Source organism: Triticum dicoccoides, chromosome 1B (assembly GCF_002162155.2).
Source record: "Triticum dicoccoides isolate Atlit2015 ecotype Zavitan chromosome 1B, WEW_v2.0, whole genome shotgun sequence".
In the NCBI taxonomy this organism is placed as follows: domain Eukaryota; kingdom Viridiplantae; phylum Streptophyta; class Magnoliopsida; order Poales; family Poaceae; genus Triticum; species Triticum dicoccoides.
In genome coordinates, this window is record NC_041381.1 from 358,955,902 (window position 1) to 358,978,718 (window position 22,817).

Consider the following 22,817-nt stretch of genomic DNA (forward strand, 5'->3'; position numbering starts at 1 on the left):
CCCACCCTCGTGGACAGGGTGTGGGCCCCCTGGTCATCATCTTTGGCGAGGAGTTTTTATTATTTATTGTAAGGTATTCTGTGGAGTTTCAGGTCATTCCAAGAATATTTGCTTTCTGCACATAAAACAACGTCATGGCAATTCTGCTAAAAACAGCGTCAGTGCAGGTTGGTTCCATTCAAATCATGCAAGTTAGAGTCCAAAACAAGGGCAAAAGTGTTTGTAAAAGCAGATACAACGGAGACGTATGAATTTATCAGCCATTTGCAAATATATTTTAGTGGGTGTCAACTTACTCAAATCAAGTCTACAATATAAAGAGAGAGGCATGACACTAACACCGGCTCCAAGATCACATAAAGTAGTTTTAACATAATTTCTTTTAATAGAGCATGGTATAGTGGGTACTCCTGGATCTCCAAGTTTCTTTGGTATTCCACCCTTAAAAGTATAATTATCAAGCATGGTGGAAATTTCAGCTTCCGGTATCTTTCTTTTATTAGTGACAATATCTTTCATATATTTAGCATAAGGATTCATTTTGAGCATATCAGTTAATCGCATACGCAAAAAAGATAGGTCTAATCATTTCAGCAAAGTGCTCAAAATCCTCATCATCCTTTTTCTTGGATGGTTTGGGAGGAAAAGGCATGAGTTTGTGAACCCAAGGTTCCCTTTCTTTACCATGTTTCCTAGCAACAAAATCTCTCTTATCATAACGTTGATTCGTTGATTGTGGGTTATCAAGATCAATAGCAGGTTCAATTTCTACATCATTATCATTACTAGGTTGATTAACATTTTCACTAGGTTCATGCTCATTATCAGATTGTGTTTCAGCATTAGAAATAGATATATCATTTGGATTCTCAGGTGGTTCAGCAATAGGTTCACTAGAAGTTTGCAAAGTCCTGTCATTTTTCTTTTTCTTCCTCTTAGAAGAACTAGGTGCATCAATATTATTTCTCGGAGAATCTTGCTCAATTCTCTTAGGGTGGCCTTTAGGAAACAAAGGTTCTTGAGTCATTCTACCTGTTCTAGTAGCCACTCTAACGGCATAATCATTTTTCTTACTATTCATTTCATTGAGCAAATCATTTTGAGCCTTAAGTACTTGTTCTACTTGATTGGTAACCATAGAGGCATGTTCACTAATAAGTTTAAGTTCACGTCTAACATTAGCCATATATTCACCCAAGTGTTTAATCATATAAGTATTTTGTTTTAGTTGTGTACCAAAATAAGCATTGAAGTCTTCTTGCTTAAACATAAAGTTATCAAACTCATCCAAGCACTGACTAGCAATTTTAGTAGGAGGGACTTGAGCTTTATCATATCTGTAGAGAGAATTTACCTTTACTACCTGTGTCGGGTTATCAAGACCTGGAGGTTCTTCAATAGGTAATGGATCAAGATCATATGTTTCTTCAACAGGCGGTAAATTAAGACCATGTATTTCTTCAATAGGAGGTAAATTCTTAACATCTTTAGCTTTAATACCTTTTTCTTTCATAGATTTCTTCGCCTCTTGCATATCTTCAGGACTGAGAAATAGAACACAACCCTTCTTCGGAGTTGGTTCAGGAATAGGCTCAGTAATTGGCTCAGGAGGAGTCCAATTATTTTCATTTGTCAACATATTATGCAATAGAGTTTCAACTTCATCCGGTGTTCTTTCCCTGAAAACAGAACCAACACAACTATCCAGATAATCTCTGGAAGCATCGGTTAGTCCATTATAAAAGATATCAAGTATTTCATTCTTCTTAAGAGGATGATCTGGCAAAGCATTAAGTAACTTGAGAAGCCTCCCCCAAGCTTGTGGGAGACTCTCTTCTTCAATTTGCACGGAGTAATATATTTCCCTCAAGGCAGCTTGTTTCTTATGAGCAGGGAAATATTTAGCAGAGAAGTAATAAATCATATCCTGGGGACTACGCACACAACCAGGATCAAGAGAATTAAACCATATCTTAGCATCACCCTTTAATGAGAACGGAAATATTTTAAGGATATATAAGTAGCGAGTTCTCTCATCATTAGTGAATAGGGTGGCTATATCATTTAATTTAGTAAGATGTGCCACAATAGTTTCAGATTCATAGCCATGAAAAGGATCAGATTCAACCAAAGTAATTATACCAGGATCAACAGAGAATTCATAATCCTTATCGGCAACACAGATAGGCGAAGTAGCAAAAGCAGGGTCACATTTCATTTTATGTTTAAGAGATTGCTTATTCCATTCAACTAATAACCTCTTGAGCTCATATCTATGTTTGCAAGCTAAAATAGCTGCATAAGTTTCTTTATCAAAAACATAACCCTTAGGAATAACAGGAATATCTTCATCATCACTTTCATCAATATAATCAGTTTCAATAATTTCTTTCTCTCTAGCCCTAGCAATTTGTTCATCAAGAAATTCACTAAGGGGCACAGTAATATCAAGCACAGAAGTAGTTTCATCATAAGTATCATTCATAGCAGAACTGGCATCATCAATAACATGCGATATATCAGAACGAATAGCAGAAGCAGGTTTAGGTGTCGCAAACTTACTCATAACAGAAGGTGAATCAAGTGCAGAGATAGATGGCAGTTCCTTACCTCCCCTCGTAGTTGAGGGATAAATTTTTGTTTTCTCGTCTTTCAAGTTCTTTATAGTGTCCAGCAGATATAAATCCCAAGTGACTCAAATAATAGAGCTATGCTCCACGGCAACGGTGCCAGAAAGAGGTCTTGATAACCCAGAAGTATAGGGGATCACAACAACTTTCGAGGGTAGAGTATTCAACCCAAATTTATTGATTCGACACAAGGGGAGCCAAAGAATATTATCGAGTATTAGCAACTGAGTTGTCAATTCAGCCACACCTAGATAACTTAATATATGCAACACGGTATTTGGTAGCAAAGTAATATGATAGTAGTGGTAACGGTAGCAAAAGTGGCAAAAGCAAAAGTAATATTTTTGGGTTTTTGTAGTGATTGTAACAGTAGCAACGGGAAAGTAAATAAGCGTAAACCAGTATATGGAAAACTCATAGGCATTGGATCAGTGATGGATAATTATGTCGGATGCGGTTCATCATGTAATAGTCATAACATAGGGTGACACAGAACTAGCTCCAATTCATCAATGTAATGTAGGCATGTATTCTGAATATAGTCATACATGCTTATGGAAATGAACTTGCATGACATCTTTTGTCCTACCCTCCCGTGGCAGTGGGTTCCTAATGGAAACTAAGGGATATTAAGGCCTCCTTTTAATAGAGAACCGGAACAAAGCATTAGCACATAGTGAATACATGAACTCCTCAAACTACGGTCATCACCGGGAGTGGTCCCGACTATTGTCACTTCGGGGTTTCCGGATCATAACACATAGTAGGTGACTATAGACTTGCAAGATAGGATCAAGAACTCACGTATATTCATGAAAACATAATAGGTTCAGATCTGAAATCATGGCACTCGGGCCCTAGTGACAAGCATTAAGCATAGCAAAGTCATAGCAACATCAATCTCAGAACATAATGGATACTAGGGATCAAACCCTAACAAAACTAACTCGATTACATGATAAATCTCATCCAACCCATCACCGTCCAGCAAGCCTACGATGGAATTACTCACACACGGCGGTGAGCATCATGAAATTGGTGATGGAGGATGGTTCATGATGACGACGGCGATGAATCCCCCTCTTCGGGGCCCTGAACGGACTCCAGATTAGCCCCCCCGAGAGGTATTAGGGCTTGGTGGCGGCTCCGTATCGTAAAACGCGATGATTTCTTCTCTCCTATTTTTTCTCCCCGAAAGCAAATATATAGAGTTGGAGTTGGCGTCGGAGGAGCTCCAGGGGGCCCACGAGGTAGAGGGCGCCCCCACCCTCATGGACAGGGTGTGGGCCCCTTGGTCTTCATCTTTTGCGAGGATTTTTTATTACTTTTAACTTGATGTTCCGTGGAGTTTCAGGTCATTCTGAGAATATTTGTTTTCTACACATAAAACAACATCATGGCAATTCTACTGAAAACAACGTCAGTCCGGGTTAGTTCCATTCAAATCATGCAAATTAGAGTCCAAAACAAGGGCAAAAGTGTTTGGAAAAGTAGATACGACGGAGACGTATAATGTCTGATCGAAGTGACAGTCAGAACAAGTCAGAGGAACAGGTTCAGTTGAGTGAGGGCACTAGTCCCTCCAGCAGCTATGATGAGGGCAGCAGGAGCACACCCAGTAACTTGCCAAAGGCAGCTACTAGGACAAGGAAGAAGAAAACCTCAGATTCTAAAGATGAAGATTATGTGGCTGTTGAGGATGAGACCACTTCAAGAAAGAAGGTGCTGAAAAAGGAGTATAGCATAGCTGCTCCAACAAAGCCTGGATTGAAAACAAAGGCTCCAGCAAGAAGAGTTCCCATGTCAAAAGCCAGAGCCTCAACTATAGAAGCCTCAAAATCAACAATGGAGTTCACCCTTGAACCCAAAGAAACTGGTCATGGAAAAAAGAGGAAGGAAAGGGTCAAGAAGACCATGGCCAGAGTTATTGGCAAGCCATCAATGATGAGAGATCCTGAAGAAGAAGAATAAGAACAAGAGGATGCTGCACAAGCACCCACAGCTCAGAAGCTCATGGGAGATGCAATCAGATCAGGGGCTGCTCCATCTAAGCCCAAAGCTGCTCCCAAGGCTGCTGCTCCAGCTCAAAAGCCTAAACCCAAGAGGAACACCAGAAGTATTCCTGCTGAGGAGAAGAACAAGGCCCCAGTGCCTGAAGCTGCTGAAGAAGAGGAAGATGACTCACTTGTGTTTAGAAAGCTGAAGCCCAAGATCCCTGACCACAATGATGCATATCCTGTTGCAGAAAACATGAAAATCAGGAAGGATTCAGGACCGAGATTATGGAGACAGTCTGATCCATATGCTGTTAGGAGGAGAACTGCTGTTGACTACAGGTTTCACACTAAGGAACATCAAGACTTTTATGAGACAGTTTTGCTTGACAAGAAGCCCATAGTATGTGACATGAGATGGGTTAACTGGGAGTACATCAAGGAGAATGAAGATCACTATCCAGGTGTATATGACAACTTCAAAGCATGAGGAGTTGATACATTTGTTGCCCAAAAGCTCACCAAGTGGAATGATGAGCTGATCATGCAGTTTTACTCCACTGCCCACTTCTACCCAGATGGGAAGATCATTTGGATGTCTGAAGGTACTAGGTACCAATCCTCTATGGAAGAATGGGCTCAGTTGATCAATGCCCCAGAAGAAAATGAAGATGACTTGGATGTTTATGCTGAGAAAAAGAAAGACCACAACACTATGGCACACATGTACAGAGAGATCCTAGATGATGCGTTGGAGACTCATAATTTTGGATCTATCCACTTCTTGTTGTCTGGTCTGCCTACCATCAATTGGATCCTAAGGCACACATTGCTACCCAAGTCAGGTGATCACAAGATGATCATAGGACATGCAATCAATTTGCTACATTTGTTTGATGTGCCTCAAAAGTTCGAAGTCATGAGTCTGATTGTGGAGACAATCAAAAGGACAGCAACTTATCAGAAGAGAAGTTGTGGGTATGCCCCACAAATTCAGGAGCTCATCAACTCCAAGATGGGCACATGCAAATATCTATTGGATAAGGTGCACCTGCCCATCTACCCTGAATTTGAAGACAACACTGTTGTTATGAATGATAATGAACCATCATCAGCTCAAGCACATGAGAAGAGAGAGAAGGCAAGGGCAGAGAAAGCTGCAAAGATGCCAACTGCTGAAGATGCATCTCAAGTATTCTTGAAGAGCAAGCAAGACCTGCTTGCATTTCTGATCCAATCCACTTTGAGGATTGAGAAGGGCTTGGCCACCCTGACTCAAAACCAGGAGAGTTTGGAGAGGATCATTGAACATAAATTCTATGATCTTGATGTCAAGGTAACTGAGATCCAAACTGTAGTTGAGCAGCTTCAGGAGGAAGCAGAGGAGAAGAAGGGCAAGTCTACTACAAATGCTTTTGCTAGAGTGCCCAGAGGACAGAGGTCTGCTGCAGTTCCAGTCACAGATACTAGAGCTACAACATCAACACCAGTAGCTACAGCTCCAGTGCCACCTCCAGCAGCCACTCCACCAGCTCCAGCTACATCAACAGATGCCTTCGTCCTTGGAGTTCTCTCTACACCACCTCCAGAAGACCAAGCCTGAGAGTCGCTTAGCACTATGCATTTTTGAACTTTTTGGTAACTTGTTTCCAAAAGGGGAGAAAAATGTATAGATCATAGGCTTCGAGAGAGAGTCTTGCTTTTTATCTCTCTTGCTATTTTGGTTGAACTTCTTGTTTGTGTGCTTGTGAGATACTTTATGTGCTTGTGAGATACTTGTTTGATCATGTGTTTGATCATATGCTACCCTTAATGCTTGTTGGATGATATTATCTTTTATATCTCATATATGATCATTCACTTGCTTGGTGATGAGTGCATGCTTTTAACTTCCATCATTTTGAGCGCTCCACCAAGATGTATGTGACATGGAAGAGTAACCCATGATCCTAATCGATTGTGCATTTGCATTCAAAAGCAAATTTTAAATAATTCACAAATTTAGGGGGAGCTCTTGCTTATCACATACTTCTCAAAGCGACGAAGTTTTTCAATCTTATTATCATTTGTTGAAGCTTTGATCTATATGTTGTCATCAATTATCAAAAAGGGGGAGATTGAAAGTGCAACTATCCCTAGGTGGTTTTGGTAATTCCTAACAACATATAGCTCATTGAGCTAATGCTATTTCAAAATAAACATTTTAGGAAAGCTCAATGATTGGCATGGCATGGATGAGAAAAGTGGACCCCTCAAAATGCTAAGGACAAAGGATTGGCTCAAGCTCAAAGCTCAAGACTCTACATTTTTCATTTTAAGTGATCCAAGATCACATTGAGTCCATAGGAAAAGCCAATACTATCAAGAGGGGGTGAGGTGTCGCTTAATGAGTTTCTTGCTCAAAGTGCTCAACAGTCGGCTCGAAACTCGGGGGCTACACCTAGTGGGTGCGCTGGTGCACCACCACGGAAGAATCACAAGAATCAAAAGCAAAGAACAAAAACTATCTGGACGGCTGCTCGCGACGCCAAGAACGCCTTTGTGTACTGTTGGAGGGCGGTGCTCTGGGCCTGAAGCAAGGTCTGCACATCATACGCGGCCTTGTTCAGGACGCCCATTCCGCCCCCAGGAGTCCACTCTGGCGGAGCGGCACTGGAGGTCTCCACACCAGGAGGGGCCGACGAGCTCGCGGCCCCGCCTTCCTGCAGCCATGGTGCCGAAGTCGCCTTTACTGCACGACGGCGCGCCGGAGTCCGGACCACGGGGGTCGCCCCCACCACCAACTTGCCACTGGCCGGTGGCGCCAGTGGCATGTCAAGCTGAGTGCCCTGGGTCTCTGCAGTCGGCGCTTGCGGGGGCGCCTCCGCCCCCGAGATGATGGCATCGCCACCTCGTGCCTCCATGGCCGGCTGTTCATTGCCGGCTCCTCCAGTCGGCGCCTGGATCTCTGGCGCCGGCGGCTAAAAGTGCAACTATCCCTGGGTGGTTTTGGTAATTCCTAACAACATATAGCTCATTGTCTAATGCTATATCAAGATAAACATTTCAGGAAAGCTCAATGATTGGCATGGCATGGATGAGAAAAGTGGACCCCTCAAAATGCTAAGGACAAAGGATTGGTTCAATCTTAAAGCTCAAGACTCTACATTTTTCATTTTAAGTGATCCAAGATCACATTGAGTCCATAGGAAAAGCCAATACTATCAAGAGGGGGTGAGGTGTTGCTTAATGAGTTTCTTGCTCAAAGTGCTTAGTGGTATGCTCCAAAAACCGTCAACTACTTTCTCACATCCACATATGTCCCAAACCAAAAGTCAAACTCGGCCCCACCAAAACTTTCTATCCAGCGCCACCGAGTTCAATTGACATAGCCACTGCCAAAAACCCTAGTCTTTTCGGTCTCACCGATAGGGATCTCGGTCTCACCGAGATGGGATTGTAATCTCTCTGTTTCCCTTCGTAACATTTCGGTCTAACCGAGATGAGCGATCGGTCCCACCGAGATTGGAATGCAAACTCTTTGTTTCCCTTTCGTAACATTTCTGTCCAACCGAGATGAGCGAATCGGTCCCACCGAGTTTGCCTGACCAACTCTCTGTTTGTCTATTACCAAAATCGGTCTCACCGAGTTTGTGTAATCGGTCTCACCGAGATTACGTTATGCCCTAACCCTAACGAAATTGGTCGCACCGAGTTGACGTGTCGGTCCCACCGAAATGCCTAACGCTCACATTATGAACTAAATCGGTCTGACCGAGTTTCACGATTCGGTCCCACCGAGTTTGGTAAATTGTGTGTAACGGTTAGATTTTGTGTGGAGGCTATATGTACCCCTCCACCCACTCTTCACTCGTGGAGAGAGCCATCAGAACATGCCTACACTTCCGACACATATTTTCTTAGAGAGAACGACCTACACTTGTGTTGAGGTCAAGATATTCCATTCCAACCACATAAATCTTGATCTCTAGCCTTCCCCAAGTTGCTTTCCACTCAAATCATCTTTCCACCAAATCCAATCCTATGAGAGAGAGTTGAGTGTTGGGGAGACTATCATTTGAAGCACAAGAGCAAGGAGTTCATCATCAACACACCATTTGTTACCTCTTGGAGAGTGGTGTCTCCTAGATTGGCTAGGTGTCACTTGGGAGCCTCCGTCAAGATTGTGGAGTTGAACCAAGGAGTTTGTAAGGGCAAGGAGATTGCCTACTTCGTGAAGATCTACCCGAGTGAGGCAAGTCCTTCATGGGCGACGGCCATGGTGGGATAGACAAGGTTGCTTCTTCGTCGACCCTTCATGGGTGGAGCCCTCCATGGACTCGCACAACTGTTACCCTTCATGGGTTGAAGTCCCCATCAATGTGGATGTATGATAGCACCACCTATCGGAACCACGGATAAAAAATCTCCCTGTCAACATTGCATTTGCTTCTTCAAACTCCTCCCTTTACCTTCATATGAAATTTTCTTACATTCCGCTGCTATACTCTTAGAATTGCATGTGTAGGTTGATTGCTTGACTTGTGCTAAGTTGCTAAAATCTGCCAAGAACTAAAATTGGGAAAAGGCTAGATTTTTATTTGCTCAAGTAGTCTAATCACCCCCCTCTAGACATACTTTCGATCCTACAGCGGCGCAGAGCGCAGAGGAATGATGAGCTGTGGAGTTTGGCGGCGTCCGGCCTCTTCCGCTTGGGCCTTGGCTACTTCGTCTGCCTGGGCCTTAGCCGTGGCGTCGGGTTGGGCCTTGGCCGCCGCGTCCGCGTCCGCCTTCTCCCGCTCCGCCTTTTACCTCTCTGCCTTCTCCCGCTCCTTGCGCACCTACCGCGCGTTCCTCTCCGTCGCCTCCTAAAGGTCGGCGAGCAGGTCTATGCGGTGGGTGCTGGCGGAACCTTCCGCCGCCCCGATCATAGAAGCAGAGGCCGACCGCTCAAGAGAGAGTGGGGCCCTGTTCGAACAAGAAAAAGAAGGAACTCAGAAAGAGTTTGCAAGAAAGAAGAAAGGAAAACGCACGAAAATCGAGCACTTACGCCGACACCATCGGGGGCTGCTTTGGGGGCTTCTAGAACTGGGCCGCCTTCGCGGCGGCCTCATGCCGCTTGGTCACGGCAGCCGTGCCCTTGGGTTTCTTTGGCCAGCTGCCGAACAGCAGTGAGCTGACGCGGCGCTTCGGCGCGCCGCCTAGCGTAGTCGGCATGGCTGAAGAGCTTGTGCCCACCCTATAGGCGACTGGCAGGCGGCGCGGCTCGTCCTCCTCCTCGTCGTCGTTTGGCCAATCCTCGAGGCTGCCTCCTCCTCCAGAGCCGCCTGCTTTGCCACCATCGCCTGTGGCGTCATCTTCTTCCAGGGCGGCCGCCCCCAAGTCGGGGTTGTCCGCATCACTCACTGACCGGTCCGGCAGGTACTCCTAGCCCTGCTCCAGGGTGTCGGCTGACAACTGGGTTGTGAAGATCTGCATCGTGACCAATTGATCAGGTGGTAAAGTAGAACCCGACAGATAAAGGAAAAAAAGAGTTGAGGGCTCACCGCGGGCGGCGGGTGCACGCGGGAGTATGGCCGCTTGCCGAACTGCCACTCCGCCTCCGAGAGTTTGCAGTTCAATATGTAGTTCACGAGCCGGGCCACCTCCGTGTCCGGCATCTCCTTGGTACACATCCGGCACGGGTCTCGATGCCCGCTCATCCGGCTGATCAGGTGAGGCCGGCCTTGAAGAGGGAGCACCCGGTGCACCAAGAAGGCGGTCAGGAGGCCGACCCCTTGAGGCCCTCTGACTCCGTCATCACCTTAAGCCGGGCAAGGGCGGCGGAGGAGGCGGCCGATAGCGTCTTCGGTCGGAATGCCCAGTTGGTGCGGGGCTCAGCCTGCGGGCCGGCTGTATAAGCCAGCAGGTTGATGAAGTCCAGCGTCGGGTGGACATTCTTGACATAGAAATAAGATTTTTGCCACAACTTGACCGACTGTGACAAGCTGATGGCCGGGAAGCAGTTCCCGGGGCCCGGGCGTCGCACTGCGATGAAGGCTCCGCATTGAGGCGCCTCCTTCTTGGCAGCGATGCCGAGCTTGGTGTAGAAGAACTCCCCCTAGAGCTTGAGGGTGGGGAGAATGCCGAGGTAACCCTCGCAGAGCTTAACGAAGGCGGACAGCAGCACCACTGTGTTCGGTGTCAGGTGGTGCAGCTGGAGTTGATAGAACTAAAGGAAGGAGCGGAAGAAGCCGCTTGCCGGTAGGCTAAAGCCGCGAAGGAAATGCGACCGGAAGATGACGCGTTCTCCGTCCTCCGGCGCCAGCCAGATCTCCTTCTCGGGTGGAGCACGTACCTGTACGTAGCCCTCGCTGGGCAACCGCCGTGTCTGGCGGAGGAAAGCGAGGTGATCCTCGTGGATGTTGGAGCCGTCCTAGGCGCCAGCCCATTCGCGCGCCATGAGAGCTTGGGCCCAACGGAGGCACGACACGGCGACGAGCGTGCAAGCTCGCGATGGGGCAACGGTGCTGCGGAGAGGATGGGCTCGCCGATGATGGGTTGCGGCAGCACTTCGGCAAGATGCGGGAGTGCGACGGTGCTACCTCTTGAGCACTACGTTGGATTTCCCCGAAGAGGAGAGGATGATGCATCAAAGTAGCATAAGTATTTCCCTCAGTTTTTGAGAACCAAGGTATCAATCCAGTAGGAGGCCACGCGCGAGTCCCTCGTACCTACACAAAACAAATAGCTCCACGCAACCAACGCGATTAAGGGTTGTCAATCCCTTCACGGTCACTTATGAGAGTGAGATCTGATAGAGATGATAGATAATATTTTTGGTATTTTTGGTATAAAGATGTAAAGTAAAATAAAAAGCAAAGTAAAAAGCAAAGCAATAATAAAGTGATGGAAGATTAATATGACAGAGAATAGACCCCGGGGCCATAGATTCCTGCCTGCATCTACTACTATTACTCCACTCATCGACCGCTATCCAGCATGCATCTAGAGTATTAAGTTAAAGAAACAGAGTAATGCCTTAAGCAAGATGACATGATGTAGAGGGATAAATTCATGCAATATGATAAAAACCCCATCTTGTTATCCTCGATGGAAACAATACAATACGTGCCTTGCTGCCCCTACTGTCACTGGGAAAGGACACCGCAAGATTGAACCCAAAGCTAAGCACTTCTCCCATTGCAAGAAAAACCAATCTAGTAGGCCAAACCAAACTGATAATTCGAAGAGACTTGCAAAGATAACCAATCATACATAAAAGAATTCAGAGAAGATTCAGATATTGTTCATAGATAATCTTGACCATAAACCCACAATTCATCGGTCTCAACAAACAAACTGCAAAAAGAAGATTACATCGAATAGATCTCCACGAGAGAGGTGGAGAACATTGTATTGAGATCCAAAAAGAGAGAAGAAGCCATCTAGCTACTAACTATGGACCCGAAGGTCTGAGGTAAACTACTCACACTTCATCGGAGAGGCTATGATGATGTAGAAGCCCTCCATGGTGGATTTCCCTTCCGGCGGAGCTCCGGAACAGGCCCCAAGATGGGATCTCATGGATACGGAAAGTTGCGGCGGTGGAATTAGGTTTTTGGCTCCGTATTTGATCGTTTCGGGGTACGTAGGTATATATAGGAGGAAGAAGTATGTCGGTGGAGCAAGGTGGGGCCCATGAGGTAGGAGGGCGCGCCCTGGGGGGTAGGGCGCCTACCCTCGTGTCCACCTCCTGGCTTTCGTGGCGTAGGGCCCAAGTCTCCTGGATCATATTCGGTGAGAAAATCGCGTTCCCGAAGGTTTCATTCCGCTTGGACTCCGTTTAATATTCCGTTTCTTCGAAACTCTGAAATAGGCAAAAAACAACAATTCTGGGCTGGGCCTCCGGTTAATAGGTTAGTCCCAAAAGTAATATAAAAGTGGAAAAATAAAGCCCAATATTGTCCAAAATAGTAGATAATATAGCATGGAGCAATCAAAAATTATAGATACGTTGGAGACGTATCAGGCATCCCCAAGCTTAATTCCAGCTCATCCTCGAGTAGGTAAATGATAAAAAAGATAATTTTTGATGCAGAGTGCTACTTAGCATAATTTCAATGTAATTCTTCTTAATTGTGGTATGAATATTCAGATTCGAAAGATTCAAGACAAAAGTTTAATATTGACATAAAGATAATAATACTTCAAGCATACTAACAAAGCAATCATGTCTTCTCAAGATAACATGGCCAAAGAAAGTTATCCCTACAAAATCATATAGTTTGGCTATGCTCTATCTTCATCACACAAAATATTTAAATCATGCACAACCCCGGTTTTAGCCAAGCAATTGTTTCATACTTTAGAATTTTCAAACTTTTCAACTTTCACGCAATACATGAGCGTGGGCCATGGATATAGCACTATATATGGAATAGAATGGTGGTTGTGGAGAAGACAAAAAGGGAGAAGATAGTCTCACATCAACTAGGCGTATCAACGGGCTATGGAGATGTCCATCAATAGATATCAATGTGAGTGAGTAGGGATTGCCATGCAACGGATGCACTAGAGCTATAAGTATATGAAAGCTCAACAAAAGAAACTAAGTGGGTGTGCATCCAACTCGCTTGCTCACAAAGACCTAGGGAAATTTGAGGAAGCCCATCATTGGAATATACAAGCCAAGTTCTATAATGAAAAATTCCCACTAGTATATGAAGGTGACAAAATGAGAGACTCTCTATCATGAAGATCATGGTGCTACTTTGAAGCACAAGTGTGGTAAAAGGATAGTAACATTGTCCATTCTCTCTTTTTCTCTCATTTTTTCTTTATTTGGGCCTTTTCTCTTTTTTATGGCCTTTTTTTATTTAGTCCGGAGTCTCATCCCGACTTGTGGGGGAATCATAGTCTCCATCATCCTTTCCTCACTTGGGACAATGCTCTAAAAATGATAATCATCACACTTTTATTTACTTACAACTCAACAATTACAACTCGATACTTAGAAAAAATATGACTCTATGTGTATGCCTTCGGCTGTGTACCGGGATATGCAATGATTCATGAGTGACATGTATGAAAGAATTATGAACGGTGGCTTTGCCACAAATACGATGTCAACTACATGATCATGCTAAGCAATATGACAATGATGGAGCGTGTCATAATAAACGTAACGGTGGAAAGTTGCATGGCAATATATCTCGGAATGGCTATGGAAATGCCATAATAGGTAGGTATGGTGGCTGTTTTGAGGAAGGTATATGGTGGGTGTATGATATCAGCGAAAAGTGCGCGGTATTAGAAAGGCTAGCAATGGTGGAAGGGTGAGAGTGCGTATAATCCATGGACTCAACATTAGTCATAAAGACCTCACATACTTATTGCAAAAATTTAGAAGTCATCAAAACAAAATATTATACGCATGCTCCTAGGGGAAGGGTTGGTAGGAGTTAACCATCGCGCGATCCCGACCTCCACACATAAGGAAGACAATCAATAAATATATCGTGCTCCAACTTCATCACATAACGGCTCACCATACGTGCATGCTACGGGAATCACAAACTTTAACACAAGTATTTCTCAAATTCACAACTACTCAACTAGCATGACTCTAATATTACTACCTCCATATCTCAAAACAATTCTCAAGCATCAAACTTTTCTTAGTTTCAATGCACTCAAAAGAAAGTTTTACAAATCTTGAATACCAAGCATATTAGGATTGTTTAAGCGAATTACCATGCTATTTAAGACTCTCAAAATAATCTAAGTGAAGCATGAGAGATCAATGGTTTCTATAAAACAAATCCACCACCGTGCTCTAAAAGATATAAGTGAAGCACTAGAGCAAAACTATATAGCTCAAAAGATATAAGTGAAGCACATAGAGTATTCTAAAAAGTTCCAAATCATGTATGGCTCTCTAAAAAGGTGTGTACAACAAGGATGATTGTGGTAAACTAAAAAGCAAAGACGCAAATAATACAAGACGCTCCAAGCAAAACACATATCATGTGGTGAATAAAAATATAGCTCCAAGTAAAGTTACCGATGGAAGTAGACGAAAGAGGGGATGCCTTCCGGGGCATCCTCAAGCTTTGACTTTTTGGTGTCCTTAAATTATCTTGGGGGTGCCATGGGCATCCCTAAGCTTAGGCTCTTGCCACTCCTTGTTCCATAATCCATCAAAATATTTCACCCAAAACTTGAAAACTTCACAACACAAAACTCAACAGAAATCTCATGAGCTCCGTTAGCGAAAGAAAACAAAAGATCACTTCAAGGTACTGTAATGAACTCATTATTTATTTATATTGGTGGTAAACCTACTGTATTCCAACTTCTCTATGGTTTATAAACTATTTTACTAGCCATAGATTCATCAAAATAAGCAAACAACACACGAAAAACAGAATCTGTCAAAAACAGAACAGTCTGTAGTAATCTGTAACTAACGCAAACTTATGGAACGTGAAAAATTCAGCCAAATTAGGAAGTTCTAGATAATTTGTTTATTGATCTACAGAAAAAATAATCAACTAAAAAGCACGTTCCTGTGATTTATGAAAACTAATCTCGTGCGCACAAAGTTTCTGTTTTCTGCAGCAGAATCAAATAACTACTACCGTAGGTTGTCCTAACAGTTTTACTTGGCACAAACACTAACTAAAACACAAAAACACATCTAACAGAAGGTAGATGGATTATTTATTCCTAAACAGAAGCAAAAAACAAAAAACTAAAATAAAATTGGGTTGCCTCCCAACGAGCGCTATCGTTTAATGCCCCTAGCTAGGCATAAAAGCAAAGATAGATCTAGGTATTGCCATCTTTGGTTGGCAATCCATAAGTGGCTCTCATGATAGATTCATATGGTAATTTTATTTTCTTTATAGGGAAGTGTTCCATGTCTTTCCTTAACGGAAATTGGAATCTAATATTCCCTTCCTTCATATCAATAATTGCACCAATCGTTCTAAGGAAAGGTCTACCAAGAATAATAGGACATGAAGGATTGCAATCTATATCAAGAGCGATAAAATCTACGGGCACATAATTCCTATTTGCAACAATAAGAACATCATTAATTCTTCCCGTAGGTTTCTTAATAGTGGAATCCGCAAGGTGCAAGTTTAGAGAGAAATCATCAAAATCACGAAAATCTAGCAAATCGCACAAAGTTTTGGGAATAGTGGAAACACTACCACCCAAATCACATAAAGCATAAAATTCATGATTCTTAATCTTAATTTTAATAGTTGGTTCCCACTCATCATAAAGTTTTCTAGGGAGCGAAACTTCCAACTCGAGTTTTTCCTCATAAGATTGCATCAAGGCATCAACGATATGTTTAGTAAACGCTTTATTTTGACTATAAGCATGAGGAGAATTTAGCACGGATTGCAACAAGGAAATACAATCAATTAAAGAGCAGATTTCATAATTAAATTCCTTGAAATCCAAAATAGTGGGTTTAGCAACATCTAGGGTTTGGATTTCTTCAATCCCACTTCTATAAATTTTAGCATCAACATCTAAAAACTCCGAATTTTTGGAACGCCTTCTAGGTAAAGGTGGATCATATTTAGTCTCATCATTATCAAGATTCATATTGAAAAACAAAGATTTAATAGGGGATACATCAATAACTTTTAGATCTTCATCTTTATTTTCATGGAAATTGGAAGAACACGCTCTAATAAAGGCATCTTTCGTAGCACGCATCCTAGCGGTTCTTTCCTTGCACTCATCAATGGAAATTCTCATGGCTTTGAGAGACTCATTGATATCATGCTTAGGAGGAATAGATCTAAGCTTTAAAGAATCAACATCAAGAGAAATTCTATCAACGTTCCTAGCCAATTCATCAAGTTTAAGCAATTTCTCTTCAAGCAAAGCATTGAAATTCTTTTGCGAATTCATAAACTCTTTAACACTAGTCTCAAATTTAGAGGGCATCTTATTAAAATTTCCATAAGAGTTGTTGTAGGAATTCCCATAATTATTAGAAGGATTACTAGGATAAGGCCTAGGATTAAAGTTCCCTCTATACGCGTTGTTACCAAAATTATTCCTACCAATAAAATTCACATCCATAGATTCGTTATTATTCTCAATCAAAGTAGACAAAGGCATATCATTAGGATCAGAAGAAACACTCTTAGTAGCAAATATTTTCATAAGTTCATCCAACTTTCCACTCAATACATTGATTTCTTCTATCACATGCACTTTTCTATTAGTAGATCTTTCAGTGTGCCATTGAGAATAATTAACCATAATATTATCTAGGAGTTTAGCCGAATCTAAAAGGTTTCCAGAAGCAAAATTCAATCCGGCATAATTTTTTTGTATAATCATCCACAAATTCAAACCATGAGTAGGGCAATTACATATCATTAATTTCATCCTCTCCCAAGCTTGTGCAACATGTTCATGATCAAGTTGCTTAAAATTCATAATATCGTTTCTAAGAGAGATGATCTTAGCGGGAGGAAAATTCTTAGAGATAAAAGCATCTTTGCACTTGTTCCAAGAATCAATACTATTTTTAGGCAAAGACGAAAACCAAGCTTTAGCACGATCTCTAAGCGGAAAAGGAAATAGCTTCAATTTAACAACATCATTGTAAACATCCCTCTTCTTTTGCATATCACATAAATCAATGAAGCTATTTAGATGAGTAGCGGCATCTTCACTAGGAAGGCCGGCGAATTGATCTTTCATAACAAGATTCAATAAAGCAGTATTGATTTCACAAGATTCAATATTGGCAAGAGGAGCAATCGGAGTGCTAAGGAAATCATTATTGTTGGTATTGGTAAAGTCACACAATTTGGTATTATCTTGAGCCATCGTGACAAGCAAGCAATCCAACACACGAGCAAACAAAAAGCAAGCAAGAAAAAGGCAAACGGGAAAGAGAGGGCAAATAAAACGGCAAGGGTGAAGTGGGGGAGAGGAAAACGAGAGGCAAATGGCAAATAATGTAATGCGAGAGATAAGGGATTGTGATGGGTACTTGGTATGTTGACTTTTGCGTAGACTCCCCGGCAACGGCGCCAGAAATTCTTCTTGCTACCTCTTGAGCACTGCGTTGGATTTCCCCGAAGAGGAGAGGATGATGCAACAAAGTAGCGTAAGTATTTCCCTCAGTTTTTGAGAACCAAGGTATCAATCCAGTAGGAGGCCACGCGCAAGTCGCTCGTACCTACACAAAACAAATAGCTCCACGCAACCAACGCGATTAGGGGTTGTCAATCCCTTCACGGTCACTTACGAGAGTGAGATCTGATAGAGATGATAGATAATATTTTTGGTATTTTTGGTATAAAGATGCAAAGTAAAATAAAAAGCAAAGTAAAAAAGCAAAGCAACAATAAAGTGATGGAAGATTAATATGATAGAGAATAGACCCGGGGGCCATAGATTTCACTAGTGGCTTCTCTCAAGAGCATAAGTATTTTACGGTGGGTGAACGAATTACTGTTGAGCAATGACAGAATTGAGCATAATTATGAGAGTATCTAGGTATGATCATGTATATAGGCATCAAGTCCGAGACAAGTAAACCGACTCCTGCCTGCATCTACTACTATTACTCCACTCATCGACCGCTGTCCAGCAGAGTATTAAGTTAAAGAAACAGAGTAACGCCTTAAGCAAGATGACATGATGTAGAGGGATAAATTCATGCAATATGATAAAAACACCATCTTGTTATCCTTGATGGCAACAATAAAATACGTGCCTTGTTGCCCCTACTGTCACTGGGAAAGGACACCGCAAGATTGAACCCAAAGCTAAGCACTTCTCCCATTGCAAGAAAAATCAATCTAGTAGGCCAAACCAAACTGATAATTCGAAGAGACTTGCAAAGATAACCAATCATACATAAAAGAATTCAGAGAAGATTCAAATATTGTTCATAGATAATCTTGATCATAAACCCACAATTCATCAGTCTCAACAAACACACTGCAAAAAGAAGATTACATCGAATAGATCTCCATGAGAGAGAGGGAGAACATTGTACTGAGATCCAAAAGAGAGAACAAGCCATCTAGCTACTAACTATGGACCCGAAGGTCTGAGGTAAACTACTCACACTTCATCGGAGAGGCTATGATGATGTAGAAGCCCTCTATGGTGGATTCCCCTTCCGGCGGAGCTCCGAAACAGGCCCCAAGAGGGGATCTCATGGATACAGAAAGTTGCAGCAGTGTAATTAGGTTTTGGCTCCATATTTGATCGTTTCGGGGTACGTAGGTATATATAGGAGGAAGAAGTACGTCGGTGGAGCAAGGTGGGGCCCACGAGGCAGGGGGCGCGCCCTGGGGGGTAGGGCACGCCCTCTACCCTCGTGCCCACCTCCTGGCCTTTGTGGCGTAAGGCCCAAGTCTCCTGGATCATATTCAGTGAGAAAATCGCGTTCCCGAAGGTTTCATTCCGTTTGGACTCCGTTCGATATTCCGTTTCTTCAAAACTCTGAAATAGGCAAAAAATAGCAATTCTGGGCTGGGCCTCCGGTTAATAGGTTAGTCCCAAAAGTAATATAAAAGTGGAAAATAAAGCCCAATATTGTCCAAAACAGTAGATAATATAGCATGGAGCAATCAAAAATTATAGATACGTTGGAGACGTATCAGGCGGTAGAAAAAGAAGAAGGGGAAAATGGCAAATGGAGAGGAGGGCGGGCATGCGAATGCCGCTCCCCTCCTCCCCCTACTTATAGCCACTGACGGCGAAGCCGAGGGGGCGGGGCATGGTGATCATGGGATTAACTGTGCCCACGACCCTGCATTTACCGTGTAGTAAGGGCGCGTATTCCGCCTCGGCCGCAGCGGATCTGCACGCGTGCCGAGGCCCGGTAGTGGCGAGCCCCGACCTGCAGCAATGTCCCGTAGTGTGCGTGGGCTTGCAGGCGGCCTGGCCGGCTGGCGCCACGTGGCGTGCGGATAGCGGGCAGCGAGCCTGGCGCCTGGCTGGCACGCCACCTGGCTCCCGCCGCGACGTTTCAAAATCACCAGGCGGCCTGCCTGGTCACGTCCGGCTCCTAGCAGTCGGCACTTCGGAAGACGGACGAAGCAAGCAACCAGACCACTCGGAGTAGGAAGTTGCCGAGGCTCCTCGCCTCTTCAGTCGCGGCACCCCACCAGCTTCGGGGACTACTGTCAGAGTAATGGGCCATAGGTAGCCTGATCAGCCCCCCATGTCATTTCAAGACATCGGGGCCGGCTGCGTGGTACGTCTCGAGCTTGCGTTGGTTTTCCCCGAAGAGGAGAGGATGATGCATCACAGTAGCGTAAGTATTTCCCTCAGTTTTTGAGAACCAAGGTATCAATCCAGTAGGAGGTCACGCGCAAGTCCCTCGTACCTGCACAACATGATAGCAACTCGCAACCAACGCTTAGGGATTGTCAATCCCTTCACGGTTACTTACGAGAGTGAGATCTGATAGAGATAATATTTTTTGGTATTTTTTGATAGATAGATGCAAAGTAAAAGTAAAGGCAAAGTAAAAACAAAGCAAGTAAATAAAGTGATGGAGATTGATATGATGAGAATAGACCCGGGGGCCATAGGTTTCACTAGTGGCTTCTCTCAAGAGCATAAGTATTCTACGGTGGGTGAACAAATTACTGTTGAGCAATTGATAGAATTGAGCATAGTTATGAGGTTATCTAGGTATGATCATGTATATAGGCATCACGTCCGAGACAAGTAGATCGAAACGATTCTGCATCTACTACTATTACTCCACTCATCGACCGCTATCCAGCATGCATCTAGAGTATTAAGTTAAAAACAAAGTAACGCCTTAAGCAAGATGACATGATGTAGAGGAATAAATTCATGCAATATGATAAATACCCCATCTTGTTATCCTCGATGGCAACAATACAATACGTGCCTTGCAACTCTTTCTGTCACTGAGTAAGGACACCGCAAGATTGAACCCAAAGCCATGCACTTCTCCCATTGCAAGAACTACCAATCTAGTTGGCCAAACCAAACGGATAATTCGAAGAGACTTGCAAAGATAACTCAATCATACATAAAAGAATTCAGAGAAGAATCAAATATTTTCCATAGATAAGTTGGATCATAAACCCACAATTCATCGGTCTCAACAAACACACCGCAAAAAGAAGATTACATCGAATAGATCTCCACGAGAGAGGGGGAGAACATTGTATTGAGATCCAAAAAGAGAGAAGAAGCCATCTAGCTACTAGCTATGGACCCAAAGGTCTGAAGTAAACTACTCACACTTCATCGGAGGGGCTATGGTGATGATGTAGAAGCCCTCTGTCGGTGTCAAAACCGGCGGATCTCGGGTAGGGGGTCTCGAACTGTGCGTCTAGGCGGATGGTAACAGGAGACAAGGGACACGATGTTTTTACCCAGGTTCGGGCCCTCTTGATGGAGGTAAAACCCTACTCCTGCTTGATTGATATTGATGATATGGGTAGTACAAGAGCGGATCTACCACGAGATCAAGGAGGCTAAACCCTAGAAGCTAGCCTATGGTATGATTGTTGTAATGGTTGTTGTGTCCTATGGACTAAAACCCTTCGGTTTATATAGACACTTGAGAGGGCTAGGGTTACACAGAGTCGGTTACAATGGTAGGAGATCTACATATCCGTATCGCCAAGCTTGCCTTCCACGCCAAGGAAAGTCCCATCCGGACACGGGACGGAGTCTTCAATCTTGTATCTTCGTAGTCTTGGAGTCCGGCGGACGATGATAGTCTGGCTGTCCGGACACCCCCTAGTCCAGGACTCCCTCAGTAGCCCCTGAACCTGGCTTCAATGACGATGAGTCCGGCGCGCATAATGTTCGGTATTGCAAGGCGGGTTCCTCCTCCGAATAATCCATAGAAGATTGTGAACACCAGGATACTGTCCGGCTCTGCAAAATAATTTCCACATTCCACCGTAGAGAGAATAATATGTACACGAGTTCAATCTGCTGACGTATTTTGCGGCATGATGTCACACCACCACCAAGCCTTTACTTGAATCATTTTTTATTATACCACCTCAGCGCGTTTAGCGAAGCGGTTTCCTTGGCACGTCTTGTCGAAGTAGAGATTGTGTTCCCCTTATTCCGGGATCCTCATCAATACGGACGTGGGTAACCCAACCGCGCCATTGATGGTGGTGCTTGGGAGATAAGAGAGTTTTACCAGGCCGGTGGGGACGCATAGTCTTCGTCCGCCTATATATAAGGGGATAAGGATCCACCTTTTCACCTCTGCCTTCTTCCTCCTTTGCTTATCCATCTCCGCGCACTCTCGAGCTCTAGCGCCCAAGTCCGTGCGTCTCGCCTCGACCTTCTCCGACCATGTCCGGAGCGGGAGGCAAATGGCTGGCGTCCACCGTTAAGGAGGAGCACATCGAAAAGCTGCGCGGCGCCGGATACCTCTCCAGCGACATCGCGCACCGGCTGCCCGACAAGGGGTAGCTCATCCCCACCCCCAGGCCCCATGAGAGGGTCGTTTTCCTTCCCCACTTCCTCCGCAGACTGGGCTTTCCACTTCACCCTTTTGTCCGGGGGCTCATGTTCTACTACGGCCTAGATTTCCATGATCTGGCGCCGAACTTCATCCTTAACATCTCGGCATTTATCGTCGTGTGCGAGGCCTTCCTCTGCATCCAGCCCCACTTCGGCTTGTGGCTGAAGACCTTCAATGTCAAGCCAAAGGTAGTGAAGGGCACTCAAGCGGAGTGCGGAGGCGCCATGTTGGGCAAGATGCCCAACGTCCTCTGGTTCAAAGGGGCCTTTGTGGAGTCCGTCAAGGGGTGGCAATCGGGGTGGTTCTACATCACCGAGCCGCGCGACCCTACGTGGGCGGCAGCCCCCGAGTTCAGATCTGGTATCCCTGTGCAGCTCACCTCCTGGAAAGAGAAGGGCTTGCTATGGGGTAGTTCGAAGGAGCTAACGGGACTCCAAGCCTGTATCCAGAAGCTGGTGAACAAGAAGCTCAGGCTTGTTAATGTGGTCCAAGTCATGCTCGTCCGCCGGATTCTCCCATGCCAAGAACGGGCATTCAACCTGTGGGAGTTTGATCCGGCACAACACTAGGCGTTGAGCAGGCTCTTCGACACGACGTACAAAGGTGCCTGGAGGGTGTTGTTTAAGGGCGCCGAAGCCCCCGCATCCGCGACGGAAGATCGCGGATTTCACTCGCAGCGTCCAGCTGACGAGG